General features: G+C 40.3%; 1 protein-coding gene across 4 annotated transcripts in view; it reads right to left on the bottom strand.

Annotated features, from left to right (window-relative positions):
- Positions 1-17,955, bottom strand: part of HTR4 (5-hydroxytryptamine receptor 4) — a 112,710-nt gene that overhangs the window by 5,448 nt on the left and 89,307 nt on the right. The gene's annotated exons all lie outside the window — the stretch shown is intronic.

The following is a 17,955-nucleotide window of genomic DNA, read 5'->3' as shown; positions in this document are numbered from 1 at the left end:
TTTCATTGGCCAAATTCCCTTTGTGTCATACTTACTGTCATTATTAGCGACAATAAAAACGACCGCCTATTAGGGCAGCACCTGTGTTCCAGCCACTGGGCTAACTGTGTCATATGCATTAATTCACGTATTTTATATCCATTTAACAGACAAGGAAACTGAGTTTCAGAGAGTTTTAATCATTTGTCCAAGTTTACTCAGCTAATACATGGCAGGATCAGACCTTACATTTAGGTCATTTTTGATACCAAAGTCTATGCTCTTAATTGCCCTGATATACTGTCATTTATCATTTTGAGAACTAGCACTGCTAAGTCCAGCGTTCAAGTGCTGCTGTCTCTAACATTTCCTCGTCCCACTGTGATGGACTCCAGGGTAAAAGGAATATGTACTGGAGAGCACATTTTATCTATTCTACTTATGAGAAGACCACAGTGTGGTGGGGTCCCCCCTTAAAATGAAACACAGTGCGACTGGGTCATTAACACAGGGCTCTTCTGCCCACTGAAGGAGAATCTTTGCCATGTGGGACGTATATTTTCTGTGATGCAGAACAGGGGAAACTAGGTGAAAAAAGAAAAAAAATCCTACAGAAATAAGAGGAACGTGGAGAAGGCAGAGTTTGAAAGAAAGAAAAGTTAGGTGAATAAACACCACAAAGAGTGAGGAGAGAGGATGGGAGACAAGGCAGGAAGACAGAGCTAAAGGAAGCCGCAGAGCTGGGTGTGTGGAAGGCTCCAGAGCTATTGGGGAGACCGGAGGAGGTCCTTTGAGAAGCATTTCCAAAAGGTTATAGTGGCTCTCTCATGACATCTTTCCAGAGATTCACATAAAGATTGAGATTACTGTGAAATTGGTATTGGATGCCTGGTGTCATGTAGATATATATACACATGCATATATATGGAGTTAGAGACTGGGTCATTGTCCTTCTTTCTCCTTGACTCCTCTCTTTGGCAAGGCTATAATGATGTATTCTAACTCCATGGAGGACTCACAACCAACTCCCTCTTCACAGGGTCAATGGGAACTTGAGAATAATGACAGGGTGATCTTGCGTCTTGGTTGGCCCGAGTCAGTCTCATTTTAGACTATTGTACTGATCTAATTGTTAACAGTGAACCCTCTAAAGTCGTCTCTCTTTTAAACCCTCATTCAAGATACAAAATGATGGAGCAATATGCTGCGCCCCAAGATACCTCCTTCCAGTGCAATATATCACACTCAGTGGACATAGCTGTAACACTCAGAGAGCCCTTTTCACCTTCAACCACAAGGTCACCCTGCTAACTCAACAAAGGAAGCAGCTGAGTGCAGCAACGTGAGCAGTCAGCCAGGGGACAGGGACCTGGGTTCTAATGCTTTTTCAGCCTCCATCCATGCGTGACCCTTGTGACTTAGTCCCTTTCCTGTGCCTCACTTTCCAAATTTTTAAATGAGGGGGAGGAGGATTATCTATAAGATCCTCTGCAGCTCTGACATTCTGATTCTATGAGTAGCAGAGATGGTGGGTGACAGAGACAAACCTTCTGATTGGGCACCAGCTGTGTGTAGGACTGTTCTCCAAAGCTGTGGGTAATTGCTTCAAATTTGGCTTTTAATATTCTATTGTTAGTATCTTATACTTTGTATTCCGTGTGAAGCGAAGAGGTTTCACTGGAAACATAAGGGGGGTAATTTTTGGATTTGTATTAAAGAATGTGAAAGACCTCAATTTCTGAATCTGTGTAATTACATTGCAAAACTGTTAAATGCATCTGGGTAGGATGGGACAGGAGGGGCTGAGATGCCACAACTTAACATGCAGCGAGATCACAACTCTCTCTCCTCAAACATATGCTTCATCAGAAACATTGGCAAAGTCGCTCAAAACCCCTGATGCAAAACATCATTAAAAAAAATTCTCCGATAGCTTAACAGAAGCTTTATTTTTTTATTTTTTTTTTAAAAATGCAGTTTCTCGTTTTAATAGTTTTTGTAAAAATCCTCTGTAATTCATGGAGCATTTTTATATCTTTTTCCACATTTAATGTTCAACACCAATCTTTAAGGAAGGAGGGCACGGAGCATCATTTCGGTTTTAGAAGAGCAAGAAGGTCAACACGGGGGCATGGATGGACTGATGGGTGGTGGTGGATCCAGGGCATTCTGCCTCCCGAACCGGGAATGCTGCCCATTGGGAAACATGGAAACCATTTGTGTGGTGGGAAGAGTTTTGTGATGAAGTTTAATATTAACAATTGATGAAATGAACTTACAAATACCTGTGTTCCAGAAGAATGAGAAGGAAGAGTTGAAGGAGGGGAAGAGGAAAAAAGCTAAGTCAGCTAAGTCATCTTTCACAAAGTGGTCCAGAGACTATGTGTGTCAGAATTATCTTAGGTGCCTATAACAAATATAGATTCTCAGGATTCCCACCAGACCCCTGACAGCAGGGTAAGAGGGCAGAGGGTAAAGGGGAGAGCAAAAGGTCGCATTTTTAAACTGTTCCCAGGTGATTCTTATGCACATGGGAGTATGAGTTTCCCTGAGCAGGTGGTATCCAATGATTCTATTCATACTTGAGGCAGAATTAAGATCCAGAGACTTAGGCAGCAGCAAAGCAAATGTGCAGGAGAGTGGGAAGGGCCAGAGAGAGAAGTGTGAAGCATTCCGTGATGCTCCACAAGGGATCAGAAAGGAAGAACTAAATGCACATGGACAGTGCATTTTATCAAAGTGGACAAGGGGTATTTATTGTTTTATTATGACAGTGATGATAAAGAAATGAGAAAAGGCTTGATGATGAATCAAGACTATGAGAAGGCAAAAAAATGTAAAGAGAAGCTCAAGCAATACAGTTGTAGGTGTTCTTTATGTGGTGAAACAATAGAATGCTTGGGTACAATGAGCTGATAAAAACAAACTGAATTGTCTATAAACAGTGAGCCCACGCACTAAATTATCAATAAGCTACATTACTCGAAAGGCAATGCCTTAGGTCAACTTCTTTGTCTTCAACTGCACTATCAATCAGAATATAAAACTGCCTCTGAAAGACTCAGTATTTCCCAAACATGGGACGTGTTCCACAGGTGATACACCAACTGATGTGCACAGCATTAAATAATTTGAATCACAGTAAGGAGATTTAACATTTGTTCCACTCCTTCTGATTATTTTATTATTTTTAATCCTTTTTTAAGATTATGGTTTTTAAAATTCATTTTTCATTTATAGTCGACATGATATTATATTAGTTTCAGCTGTACAACATAGTGATATGACATTTATATACCTTATTGGGGTGATCTTTCTGCTTATTTTAAAGAGAAAAACTCAATTGGGCCCCGCTCTGGCTTTAACGAGTCTCAAACTCCAAACAAATGGAGAGTTGGTCTCAGGCTCAGAGCCTTTGACAAGCAATAGGATCAGGTTAAAATTTAACAATAATTTATTCGAATAAAAATTTGCTTCATCTTCAGTGCATTTATTTTTAATTCATCTTCTCTATGTGGCTTTGCATTTAAGGTCACGATACAGAGTTTCTTTTACAAATATATTTATTTGGAGTAAAAACGTATTGAAGGACAAATAGTAAATCAATAATAGTATGGGCAGAATGCTGATATGGTAAAATCTGTGAAAGTAGCAGGCAAGTGAGAAAAGCCGCTATCAGACAGATGAGAAAGCTGAATGGCAGAGAGGATAGTGTCTTGTCAAGGACACAAAGCAACACGTCCACAAGGCAGAAGCCCTGGGATCCTGGGACAGGGCTCTTTCTACTACTTTATGCTACTCGCAGAATGGACCCCAACTAGCCGAGTAAGGACAATTTGGCATGTGTCACCTTGTGGCTGCCAACAAAATGTATTGCCAGTGGCTCTTAACTTCCAACTTGAACCTCAGAAATGTCCATGTTTCAACACCCCAAAATGCAAGATCGAATCCGTGTGGCTTTTCTAATTCCAGTGCACCTGCTTCCCTGATTCTCAATATGCACGTATAACTAATGTCAAACCAATCTCCTAGTGAGATTTTTTTCCCAGTGTCTACCACAGTTCTTAAATGACAAAATATTGGAACTTTTAATCTTTGGGGGATCAGACTGTCTGCCTGCCTTTTCTGCTTACCAATTTCTATATGACAGAACCTAAAAATACCTAGGAAAAAAAATGTCTTACAAGTATGGATCCATAATGAAAACGGTCAACATTTATGGAGTGTTTATTATGTGCCAATTGCTGTGCTAAGCAAATCATGGATTATCTCATATAATTTTCACAACACTCCTATCACACAGGTTTTATTACTTGTAGGCTTTAGTTGAATGGAATGAGGCCTCGTCAGCTACCCAAGTGAAACATCTAGGGAGAGGTGGACCCACGAACTGAACCAGGCAACCCAACTCAGAGTTCCGCTGCACCAGCATCGCTAAATGCGCACCTTCCCCAAACAGGCATCCTGGACTCCTAGACATGGCGGACAGGAGACGCTGCCCAGGTGAGTGGAAGGTGTGTCAGGTGCATAAAAGAACTTAAGATCTCTCACAGAACGAGCCCAAGCAGGCACTGAGAGAGCCCAGAGGAGGACGTGATTCATTATCACCCAAAGACTGAGGGAATGGGGATCAGGAAAGTTCAGAGAGCACTTTTTGAAACTGTGCCTCATGGAATGAGTAGGTTTGTGCAGGGTAGGAAAGTGAGAAAGAGCATTTGAGGCAGCAGAAATAATCTCGAGGCAGGAGAATTCACTATTTATTTAGGGAAAACCGATCAATCTTGGAGTGCTCATTGCATAGGGAGTTAAGTTGGGGGAGCGTTGAAGGAAATGGCCTGGAAAACCAGACTGGGTCAGGCAAGGAGGGCTTCATATGCCCTTTACCATCTTCCCACTGCTGCTCAAGGTTATGCTGCTACAACTCAATCCAGCTGGCATTGACAGTTTAAAATCCCACATGCCCAAATGGCCTTGAATAATAACTGTGAAATAGTTTCTCTCTCTATGGTTATATTATACACATAGTCCTAAAGGGAAATCAGAGGTAGAAAAAAAGTTACAACTTGCAACCCTATCAAGAAAAGGTCACCCTAAAATCATCAAATATGTGAACAGCCTTGAGTACAATTCTAGAGCCCAGTCTTTTGGAAAGTCATAGTGAGCTGGACAGAACGCAGTGGAAGTTGCCTAGGATGGTTTGATTGTGGGTGTGTGTATCGGGAGATGGTGGTTTCCAAAGAGAAGGCTGTAAAGTGAGATGGGAAAATCTCAAGTGTGAGCTCTTTAATGGTAGACATCTTGCCTATCTAGATCCCTGATGTGGCCCTCACTGCCTAGAACAGAGTGTGTACCATACTAGACACGTAATAAAATGGTAGTAGATGAATGAATAAATGAGAATTTGGGCTAGGAGTTCTGAGACTTGGATTCTGATCTTTATTCTTCTGCTAAAATACCAGCGTGATTTTAAGCGAATGTCTTACATCTTGAGGCTCAATTTTCTTGTCTAAAATATTGGGTTCGGCAGTCTATTTCAGGTTATTCCTAATAAAACTTTAATAAATAACCTGATGGAAGGGCCATAGGAGACACTGGCGGGATGATTTCTGTGCGCACACACACCACCACTGGAACATCTGTTTTGATCAAAGCAGTTCTACTTTTATTGTTCACAGTTCCAAGTAAGAGTCTATCGGAACAAAAGATTTCTTCACCTGAAATAAAAAAAAGTTTAAGAACCACTGAACTGCTCGAGCTATTATCATTTTTGGCTATAAAACTCTTGGCTTTTATGATGCTAAGATACAAGAATTAGAGGCTGATCAAACATTGCAACAACTAGGGCTGTGCAAACAATAGAATGTCTTGGCTTGAATAAGGATGAGCTACCCCTCATCTGGAGGAGACAGACAGCTACCTACCAGGTAAGTTGTAGAAGAGAATAACTGCATTGGTTGGGATATTTGACCGGATCACTTCTGAAGGCCTTCCCATGTGTGAGAATCAAGAGTTCTGTATTCTTTCAAGAGTTTTCAGTTAACTAACAAGGGGACTAGTTTAGCAGTTAATAGTAAGGGCTTTGAAATCAGATAAACACGAATCAGAATCCTGGCCCTACCACTCACCAGCTACGGGACATTGACCAAATCATTTATCTCTGAGTCTCAGTTTCCTCATCAGCAAAATGAGAATCATCACACCTTAGTGTATTCCACAGAGTATAGTAAGGATCCAATGAGATGACATCTGTGAAGTACTTAGTTCAATGCCTGGTATATAAACCAGGGCTCAGTAAATGGCAGATACTAAGATGATGATGAAGGGGAAGATAGTGATATCTGGACCAGGAAACCAAATCCAGATTATTCCTAAAGTAACTAGTTATTACACATGACTATCATATATTTATGTATATTTATGTTCATATATATATGTATGCATATGTATATATGTATACATATGTGTGTGTATTCGTACATACATACTCCATTCCCCAAAGTCAGAAACGTAAAGCAGGCAATGCTAATTCACAAATAGAGGAAAAAATTCCATTATACCAGCCAGCAAAGGAAATAAAATCTGAAAAGGAGAAAAGGAACGTGAGCAGGCACCAAATATATTTGTTAGGTTTATCAAAATATAGATTCACCCATTTCTTAGAGAATAAAAGGCTCTCCAAGAGCAATTCTAACTGTGAAATATTTCTAAGAATCTTGTTAAAAATAACCTGAAATAGGCATGGAAATGAGAAAAGACAGTTCCGAAATCATTCTGTGAAAAGTAAGCTCTTTGGCTGAATATAACGCAGAGCACACTCAATTGATTTGTTTACATAACCAGAAGCCATTCACTGGGTTTCTTCACTCGAAGCTTGAAGACGATTCCCCAGAATTTAGTAGGACAGCAGCTAGAACTTTCTATATCACTCCTCCTTTACAGTTCCCCTATCATTGCAATTAAAGTACTTTTCCTTCTCCTTCTGAACTCATTGCTCAGGAACTCTCCTGCCCCTTGTTAAGAGAACATTATGATGATTTTGACACTAAACCATTTCCTTTCATACTCTGTTCTAACAATGAACCAGTATTTCAGAAACAGGAGGCTTGTCCTGCTAACCCGTGTTCCTGATGTTTTGCCTAAAAAGATGATGATGATAACGAGAACGCAATTTATCAATAACTCAACATGTTCCAGGCCCTAAATGTACAATATCTCATACAACCCTCACAACAGTCTTATGAGGCCAGAGCCACCTTTACTTCCATTTTGCACGGGAAGAAACTGAGGCACCGAGAGGTCAAGTAACTTGCCTGGGATCACACAGCTTCAAAGTGGTGTGACTTGAAGTCAAACTGAGGTCCATCAAATACCAACTCCTGTGCTTTTAGCCATAACACTAAACTGCTCTGTCAGTCTTCTGGCTCCTCCTAGCCTGGAATCTTGCCTTGTCCTGAAGCCTGAAGTCCTGGTCCCTCCGAAAAACACTAGACGGAGGGCATGTCTCTTTACTCCCAGCCTAGGGCTCCATCTCCCCACAAATCTTTAAAGAGTAATTCTGTTCATCTTCAGGGCTCAAGCAACAGAAATTTATCCTGCTAGCTGGATATGACAATACTTTCCTCAAACGGAATCTCAGGCATCAAATCAGCTCTGTACCACCAAACATCTACAGAGGTTGGGGATGTAGTTCTTCCTTAGGTACATCTAAATTTTCTACCAGCCAGATGGCCAGAAGAAACATAAAGCAAAACAGAATAGACCCTGAAATTGACAATATTGCCTCTGCCACATTTCTTCCCACTGGTAATCTTTCCAGAAGGTCTCCAGCTTCAACCAGACAAAATGCTTTGCTGGGCGAAGTAGGTTTTGCACTATTCACTTCCTCTCCCCTCTCCCTTCCCCTCCCCCGCCCAGGCTCTCTCACTCTGCTCTCTCTCTCAATCTCTCTTGTTTACCTGCACCGTGGGAGGACTTCCGTGGCTCTGCAACACACAATCACAAAGGAAGGGTCTGAGAATATTCCCTTCAATCTCCCACCCCTTCCTCAGAAATGCTGACTAATGATCAGTCAATGGTCCCAGTGACTGATGGTCAGTCAACACTTCTAAGTGACTGGTGATCATCTGACTTTCTCCTTCTACTTTCTTAGGAACTCATTGGGAAGACAGTCCAGTCCACTGTGTATTAAAATAGGTGTTGTTTAAACCTCGATCCTTTGTCCCTACCTCTCTCCCTTGGGTCCCTCTTGCCCATAACAAACCTTAGATAAATAAAAACAATTTTTATGATCTGAATCTTCTTTAACCCTTAAGCTCCGTAGCACCAGTTCCTTACATTGTTCTTCATATGTCGTGAATTTCACAAAGAAAATCTCGCCATTTTCCCTCTTCTGGACACACTCTAGTTTGTCGACACTCAGTAGAAGGAAAGGCTTTACCCCTTCTATGGGCCACGGACCTGAATCACTGCTCTGCAGACCACACACTCATTTACACGGGGGTGTGGTTTTCGGGTGGCTCTCTAAGTGTGTTTGGAGGCGATTCCTTCCTGAACAGCTGCTCTGACTAAATTGGGAGGGCTGTGTCCCTGCCAAGTACACACTGTAAGAGAACAAGCTCATAGAGCCTGCCTTGTGGAAACGGCTTATCTGCAAGGTTACTGCCAGCACGCTAACCACAGAGATTCAGGGCCCTTCCTCCCAGAAACAACGGCAATTTCCTTCTAGGGTTCACACCGCCCCCTCTTATCTTGTCTTGGGAATGGATGTGGATTAAGAGGGCCCAATGGTGCAGGGGCTGCACTGAAGTGGGCAGATAAAAGCCTTCGCACCTCCTGGCACTGTTAAAAGATCTCTCCCGCTGTCCGCTGGCAGCGGTGAGAAGGTTCAGTGTTGCAAAGCCCAGAGAATTAGTTTAAAGCAGAGTTTCTCAACCTCAGCATTATTTTGAAGTTTGGTGCCAGACAATTCTGTGTGTGTGTGTGTGTGTGTGTGTGTTTAGGGGTGCTGTCCAGTGCATTGTCAAATATCTAGCCCCATAGGGGGCTATCATGGATGTTAGTAGCTTCCACCAGTTGTGACAACCAAAAATGCCTCCAGACATTGCAAAAGGTGCCCTGGCAAACAAAAAGTTCCCCAACTGAGAATTACTAGTTTAAACCTATTTCAGACACGGAGCTAGAACTCAACTCGAAGCTGTATCTACTTCAACTTCCTCATTTATTGGTGCTGAAAGGGGTGATGGCTGGGTAAGGATCAGTAAGAGATTAGAAGACAGGCTTCCTGCTCTTTCCAATGCATCGGTGGTTCTCAATCCTGTTGCACATTAGAGTTCCTAAAACATGCATTTCTGGTCTCCACCTGGACCAATTAAAATAGAAGCTCTACAAGTGGAACCCAGGCTCAGATATTATTTAAGAGCCCCTGGATGACTTTATTGAGAAGCCAGGGCCAAGAGCCAGAGAATCACACAACACTGTCTCCATTCTGGATGACGGATAAACAACCTTGGACATCTCTGAGCTGAGTGCTATTTGGAGGCTTGCCCCGCAGGGTGGTGTGCACAGTCCCTCTGTATCGTGGGCACCAATCTCCGAGAGCTGGTACACCGAACCCGAACACCCTCACAACACGGGCACCTGCACAGTCAGATGGGGGGAAATATACACAGAATATACCCAACTTGTTTGATATAGTTAGCATGTTTTATGTTGGGTCAAAGAAATGCCTACAGGTAATTTAAAAGCCAGAAGGCATGTTCAAAATAACAATCCCAACTGTTCAGCACAGGGCATGATGTACCCAGGAAACAAGTCTTGTCTCATGTTGCTTAAACAATTATTTATACACAGTGTGATTAATTTAATTTAGTTCATTTCTGGCTTTTCTTCTAGCAGAGGGAATTCTGCTTCTTGTTTAAGGAGCAGTGTTTAGACCAGAGAGATTTCCATTGACTCATTTCTTAAGAAATGCTTATCAGGAAGCTGAGAAAATAACTGGAAAAGGTTGTTTAACCAAGATATGACTGATGCTACATATACAATTTAATAACAGCAATTATAGCAGCTTCCATTCCTTGAGTGCTTTCTGTGTAACAGGATCTGGGCTCAGCTCTGCATCTGGTATATCTTATTTAACCTTAACGAAAGTCCTAGGAGATGGGTTCTAATATTATCCCCACTTTACAGGAGGAAACAGAGGCTCAGAGATTTTGGTCACATGCTAAAGATTATAACAATAGTAGATGACAGATCGCAGACAGGACAGGAACCCAGGTGTGTCAGACCCCAGCACCTGCCACCATTGTGCTACACCGAACGGGATGCCCCTTCGGTTACACACTAAAGTTCACCTTCCCCTAAATCGGAGGCAGGAACTTTCCTTGACAATATATCTCAGTAGAGGGGATAATGTTTAGATCTCGGCACTGATGCCCAGAGGTGGGCACCCTGGAGGCCAGCTTAAGCCACTGGATTTCCAAACTTTCGCAGGTGCAAACGGCACTGACTTTTCTAATCCTGAGTATTTGATGAGTCAACTAGGAGTCTCCCGATGTTGATATTCTCACTATTTTCCTGGAATGATATCAATAAGAATAACGTTTTCTTAGAGGCTGCTTTAGTTTGAGATTGGGGCAGGACTCGGGATAGGACTCGCTTCATGGTTGTGTGACCAGTGCAATCACACAGGAAACCAGAGCTTGGTTTAATGCTCTGCTTGCCGCCATCCTGAAATTCTTGATAACTTTATCTTTGAAGTAGTGAAATCTGAAGGGACGATGGAGCATGCGCGTGAGCAGAGGCGATCTGTGCACTACGTTCCTTGCTGCCCCATCGCATCTGTGATGCCCCAAGAGCACAAAATTCTGGCAGACCCACCATGCCCAGGTCAGAAGACTCAAAGCGAGAACGAGGTAAACACATTATACATATGAAGCATTTTCCTTTCTTCCATCATCTCTGTCAACAGCTTCTATAACATGCTTACCTTGTATTTTCTTTGAGTCTTGCTGAATCCCATGGATGCCCCAGAATTCTTTGCTAACGTTTCATATCAACACATTCAGGACTTAGTAACTGGGACTGCTGACGGCCTTGAGAGGCTACATTTTCCATTTGATCCAGAACTTGCCAAATGCAGAAGAAAGGCTGTGATGCTCTAAGAAACAAGAACCACCGAGCAGCCCTATCGTTTTTTCTCACTCGTGTTGCTTCCCTGTGTTAGCCAAGCCCTTATGGTGAAACTCCTGACGTGGAGAGCATAAGAGAACCACCATGGTTTCTTTCTCTTTCAGTCTTCCTTTACTCATCAGTCAGCTGAAGGTAGGGTGTCAGTAGAATGTTATCAAGAAATGGAAAAAACCAGTTGCATTAGTTTTGAGAACTGTCTGGTAAAAACAAATGTAAGCATGTCCGAACTACAAATTTTAGGCAATTTGTGTCATTTTGGAGATTTCATATTTAACACTTGTCCGTTTGCATTTAAAACTGGCATTGTACAACATAAAGATGAATAATAAGTTTATGCTAATAATTTAAAATTGTATTTTATTTTCTACTAGAGAAAAGGTAAATAGCGAATAATATACTATGACAGGATGAGAGAAAGACTGTGGATGAAAGAAAAAGACTCTACATTTTAATCCTTTTAATAGTACTTTTCCTGCCTTTTGAACAAAAAAGTCCCCACATTTTCATTTTATGTTGGGCCTGCAGATTATGTAGGCCACCATGGAAGAGGTTGGGGAGATAAAGCAAGGTCATCTTCGTCCATCTTTGATTCACCCAGATTCAGTCTGCTTTGATTAAAAACAATGAGGTAAATGCTGAATACAATTACAACCTCCAAAGTTCAAGGTAAAGGCCGAAAAAGAAAAATGGCTTTTAAATGTCAAACAACTTTTAACATTAGCAGAATCCTGTAAGGCTCCAAAGTAAATCAAACCTAAATTATTTCTTCATCCACAGGTAATCTTTCAATTTACAGTGTGAAAACCTTTATTTAAAAAGGGAATTCTGGCATGTTGAAACTGAAAGTTGGCAATGTTTTCACAGTGAAAAAACAACTATTCCTGAATATTTAAAAAATATTAAAAATTAATAAATATTTTTTAAATAGTGAAAATTGGAGTATAGATATGCTGTCCAGGTAAATAATAGGGTCTAACATTCGACCAATAAGTATAATTAACTGAGCAATGTGCTACATCCTGGGGGAACTTTTATAAATAAAATGGACACCTTATCTGCTCTCATTACTGACTGACTGGGAAGACAGATAATAAACAAGAAAATAAAAAAATAAATACGATTATAAATTCTGATTATTGTTATTCATAAAGGAAACAAAGGGCAATAACCTGGAAGAATTTTTTTCTTCTACTATTTTTTTTTTGTGGGAACCTTATTCTCACTGCCTCTTTCTCACTCTCAATTTTTCTCCATCTTCGTATTTTCCTCCTTTATTCATTCCATCTATATTTGAATGTACTAATTAGGCATGAAAATGTCAAAGACTTACTTACATAACACATCCACTAGAATTGGTTTATTTATTATTGAGCTTTGGTTGATAGGAGTTAGTCTGAGGGAGAGCCTGTAATGCCTCCTTCCAGAGAGAGGTCTCCCATGGCTCCAGAGCTGTTTTGTCCAATAGAAGGTTTTATGGTGATGGAAATATTCTACATTTGTGCTCTCTAATCAGGTATATACTCAAAATACATGGCTACTGAGCACCTGGAATGTAGTTAGTGGTTGCCCTATAGGTCAGCACATTCTAGGAGTCTCCAACTCAATGGAAAACCTGTTTATCAGGGGACTGCAGGTGGGTAATGGAGAGTGGTAGCCAAGAGCCAAGTTAAATAGACAAGTTCTTAAGAAAGTGCTTGCAGGAGTTCTTGGCCTTCTCAGGAACTAGGTGAGTGTTCTAGGTTTGAGCAAGGTCTAAACTTGTGGAACCAAGGAAGAGATCTAAGCTTGGCATGAGAGCAGAGACACTCATTCCCAAAGCTAAGCTTTGCATGCAATCTCTGCTTGTGTTACCTAAGTTATAAACAGTCTATTCTTGTAACGTAATTATCTCTCCCATGAGAACAGAGCTTTGCAGTTAGCAAAATGATTTCACATCCATGATCTCTTTTGATTTTCACAATGAAGTAGTGAGATAGGCAGGACAGGGATTATTTACCCAAGAAGCCAAAACCGGAATCGTCGGTGGATTCATGTGAAGAAAATCTATGTTTTAAGGTTACTGTCAGCATTCTAGTCCCTATTCTGCCTTGGATCTTACAGGCTAATCTTTATAAAGACAGTTAAACAGAAGAGAAGCTAAGTCATGGGAGAACAGACAGAAGCATTCCTCCTTCCCCTCGTCAAGCCTCACAATGGTCTAGGTACTTTACTAGGCTCTGAGGATACAGCAGTGGACAAGGCTGGCAAGATCCCTGGCATTTATCCAAAGGACAAAGAACTCCAGAGTCAAACCCCCAAAGAACTCCAAGACAAGTCAATATGCCTTGTTCCTATCACCAGTCACCCATGTGACCATGTGGCCATAGTCTATACGGTTATACTATGCCTCTCAAATGGGGAAAGCCACTTGACTTGAATGACTGAGATGATGTAAGTTTCCAAAAGAATTTTCTCTCATATTTTACTGAAATTATTATTCTTTAAGAGACTCTAAAAGAACCTAAGAATTATACATCTTAACCCTGAAGCATGATCAATGTCAGTCAGCAAACATTGACTATTCCAATTCTAGATGGTTCTCAAAGTTTAATATGCATAAGAGTCATCTCGGCAAAATGGTATTTTCCCTAATCTGCCCCAATTTAGTGAACGACACTCAAGATTTTATGTTTTTACTAAGCTCCCAGGTGATTCTAATGTGAGTGACCATACTTGGAAAGAAAAAAATGATCAAGACAAGGCTACAAATAAAGGGATGTGATTATGTTCTTCAAACCTTCAACAGTAACACATGGAGAGTAATGGAAAAAAACTGGATTTAGATTGCAAAAGAAAAGCCTCAGAAGGGACAAAGAATTAAACTATTCAGAAAGGGCGATTCCAATAAAAAAAAGACGTAGCTGGATTTTATCTTGCTCAAGGCAGAATTGGGGGCAATAGGTAGAAGTCATAGTGATGGAAATTTCAACTCAAAATAAGGGAGACTTTTCAATTTTAGAGCTGCCCAACCATTGAGAAGGCTCATTAAGTAGTAATTTTCTCTCATTGCAGGAACTGAAGTAGATGTTGGATGGTTATCAGTGATACTAAGGAAACTGTTGATGACAAGTGATCAGCCACTGCTAAACCTGTGCACAACTCTAGTGACACTACACCCCTTCATTTGCTATGTGTCTCTTTCCTCATTAGGCTCTGAGATCAGTAAGACACCAACCCTTATTTATCCTTATGTCTACTCCCTCATACACTGTGCCTGGCATGTTAGATAGATGCTCTGCACAAGGTAACTGTAAATCAAAGCTCGGAATCTAATAAATCAGGTCCCAGAATCTGCAAACCTAGACTTCTGATGAGTTTCTTATACCTTTAAAATAAAATGTGGGTTTTATAGTAGTCTCAGCTGGGTTCACAGTGAATCCCTATATCCCTGCTTTTTTCTTTCTGGAAAGTTTTAAAGTTTTCTTCAATAAATGTCTTACACTTTTCTCCTACATTTTTAAAGTAACTTCGGTTATTGCTTCCATGGACAGTAGTGTTTTTCTTAATTCCCATTCTAATTGGTTATTTTTAGAAGTAGGAGTCGAGCAGCTAATGTCTGAACTTCCTTATGAAATAGCTTAGTTTTCACAGTTTATACAGGATTTTCTTGGTAGACGATCATATTGTTTATAAACAGTGGCAGATTTACTCTTTTCCTCTGATTTTCATACCTCATAATTCTTTTTATCAGTCATTTGGATTTTCATGTACAATGCTGAACAGAAGTGACAAGGTATCCTTGTCTTATTCCTGACTTGAGCAGAAAAGTAGCCAGTGTTTTCTCATTACTTATTTCTTCCTCTCTCCTCCATTATGTTTGAGTGAGTTTTCTAGAGTGGGAAAAGTGACTCCTATAAGACTAAGAGAGATATTGATGGATGAGGAAAACAGCCGAAGAATCAGGTTAAGGGTGTGAGACAAGGAGAGAGAAGCTGGCTTCAAATTCACTAAGAATCAGTTCACGCACATGAGGAACCTGTTAGAATGCATTGCCCAAATATTGGCATTATGCCTATTTCTGATACATGTGTGCATAAATATTAAAACTGCCCCCCAAAAACATTTATATGACAATAATTCATGTCTGGAAACTATTTTTAAAAGGTTATGTAACCTATATATCTAGATGAACTATTCATCAGCCAACCAAATGCTATTTTCGCTTTTATTTTGATCGTGGGCTGGGTATCCCAAAGAAGACCCTGATCCAACAGAAACAACCATTCACAGCTGCATATCTCTCTACTACTGTGCATGTTAGTCAGTACAAGCTGAGTGATCAAACCCCTCTAAGAATGTCTTGCAAAAACATATTTTACTTCATTGGCTACCCATCTGCTTGCTTAATGACAAAATGTTAGATAAGTCCAAGGGCCATAAGGATACGGCCAAGCATGGGAGATGTGTTATTCTAAACCACTGAGGTCAGACTGGTCTGTTTTTAATTCAACCTGGAAAAGTGAAATTCCATTCTCTCAAAAAGACTTTAAGAGAAAAAGGCCTCACAATTTCAGAGTGTTGTCATGACTTGGCTCTCTCCGGTGTGATTCTTAGGTTGCAGACTAAGTCCTCTATACTTTTTAGCATGTCAGGAAATAATTTTTTAAAAGATCAAATAATTTTCAATTTTCAGTGTCTTAATCTTTCATTAATCTGAAAATAATAGTGAAGATATTTCATCAGCAAAAACGTATTGATCATTTGATTATCCACTGTTTTGCAGACAGTATGCAAGGGACCATATATATGATGCATGAATAAAAGCAAGCCATAGTTTCTGCCATTAAGAAATTTGATGTTATAGTTGTTAAATAAGGAATTCTACGGTCTCAAGCAGCACAAATGCCAAGAAAAATAGAGGCTAGGGGTAGGAGTAGCAGGACAAAAGCTCATTTTACTATTGATTGTTTAGGTTTTATATTTCTTGAATTCATCTAAATCTGTGGATATCCTGCTTGTGGGATTTTTAAGAAAAATGTCAATTTTTCTTAAGTTGTGTTGTTATTGTAATTGATCTGCACAATTAATTGTATGACTTGTTAATTTATTCATCAAGAAGCTAAGTTCCTACTATCCATCAGCCAATAGATTGGCTATTGGTATGTAGCAATGGCTAAAACAGGCAGGATTCTTCTCCTGGCAAAGCCTACGCTCTAGTGGATTCGGGTTTCAAACAGTCTTATCTTCTCTGGATAGGGTGCCCCTACTGTTATAAGAGTCCTCACCCTCACAGAAAAGTACCTCAAACCAACTTCCTGCACTTTTCATGACCTCATGAAGAAATGCAAGAAAATATATCCATCCATAAGCCACCTCTTGACTACTATCTCTGCTTTGCAAGTACACTGCAGATTTCCAGAAGTAGCAGGGTTTGTAAAACAGTACGGTATTAGCAAAACAGGGTTCCTTGGACTGCCCTAGAAACCCCCAAATTCTTTATTTGACTGTTCCTAGGGGAAAAGGCCACTCAGATCTAAACAACTGAGTTATTACACGCACTGCTAGAGCAAACACTCTAAGTTGTCAATAGTCTATACTCAGGCAACTGCTAGCTTAAATAGCTAAAAACTATCTGGCACCCACACAGAAGTTCTTGTATACACACTTTAATGTTGGATCCTTTCTATGACACTTGCTAAGACATAATAATTAAAAATGTCAGTCTATAGGGGTATCCTTGGAGGCCCTTCCACCAGCTGGAATTTCAACACCATACTAGGCTTTAGCTTCAAGTCTGCCCACACTGGTAACAGAAAATTAAATCCATGCTTCTGAGCAGTCCCTGAGGCAAAGTGTTTCTACTTTATAGCAATTCTTATTTTTTTCCACATGCAAATGAAAACTCCCCCAATTCTTAGCTGCCAGAATAGCTGAATACTGTCATCGTCAGAAAAATCAAATGCTTGTCTCAAAGAAGGAGCTGCTCTTCAGAAATTCCTGTGCATCTCAGAGCAAAGGAAAAAAATGTCGATGACAGTTCATCTTTGCTACAGGATGAATGTACTTATTGCACATGGCTTTTCACAGCTGAGAACTCTAGACCAGGGCTTCCAGAAAATTCTCAGGGTTTGGAAAGAGGAATCATGACTAGTCACTGAACATTCAACACCAAAGTCATTCTCACCTCCATCATCCTATGTGACCTTGGGTAAACCACTTGACCTTTCCATGTTCTTTCATATTTCATCTTTCCTCATGCTGTTCTCTCTGCCTGGAATGGCTTCCTTGAGCTATCTTCCAAGTCTCAAATTCTTGTAAAATGCTGTTCTGTGAAGCCCTCTCTGATTTCCTTAAGCCAAATCAGCTTGCTTCACACTCATATCCCCATTCTAGATTGTCCATACCTCCAATATGTCATTTATTGCATGGCATTACTATTGCATATTTGTCATTCTACTTATTTTAGTTTATCATATTATTTTATGGCCATCTTAGGGTATTAGGCAGCATGCTATGACTCCTACTCCTACTAATGTTAACAACATTATTGGTAGTATCATGAGTGTTTACCATGTCAGATTTTATATAAATACATCATCTCTGATTATTACAAGAGCCCTATGAGATGGATATTAGCATTCTCATCATTTCTATAATTGAAGGAAATAAAACCAAGAGAGATTATACAAATGGTTAGTAGTGATGCCAAGAGTCAAAATAAAGTCTATTTTACTTTAAAGCCCAATAATGATATTTACTAAGTGCTTACTAGATGTCAGGCTCCGAACCATGTGCTCTATAAACATTAGC

The sequence above is a fragment of the Rousettus aegyptiacus genome, unplaced genomic scaffold (genome assembly GCF_014176215.1).
Source record: "Rousettus aegyptiacus isolate mRouAeg1 unplaced genomic scaffold, mRouAeg1.p scaffold_m13_p_7, whole genome shotgun sequence".
In the NCBI taxonomy this organism is placed as follows: domain Eukaryota; kingdom Metazoa; phylum Chordata; class Mammalia; order Chiroptera; family Pteropodidae; genus Rousettus; species Rousettus aegyptiacus.
The sequence above is the reverse complement of the archived record's forward strand: the minus strand, read 5'-3'. Positions and strand labels throughout refer to the sequence as shown.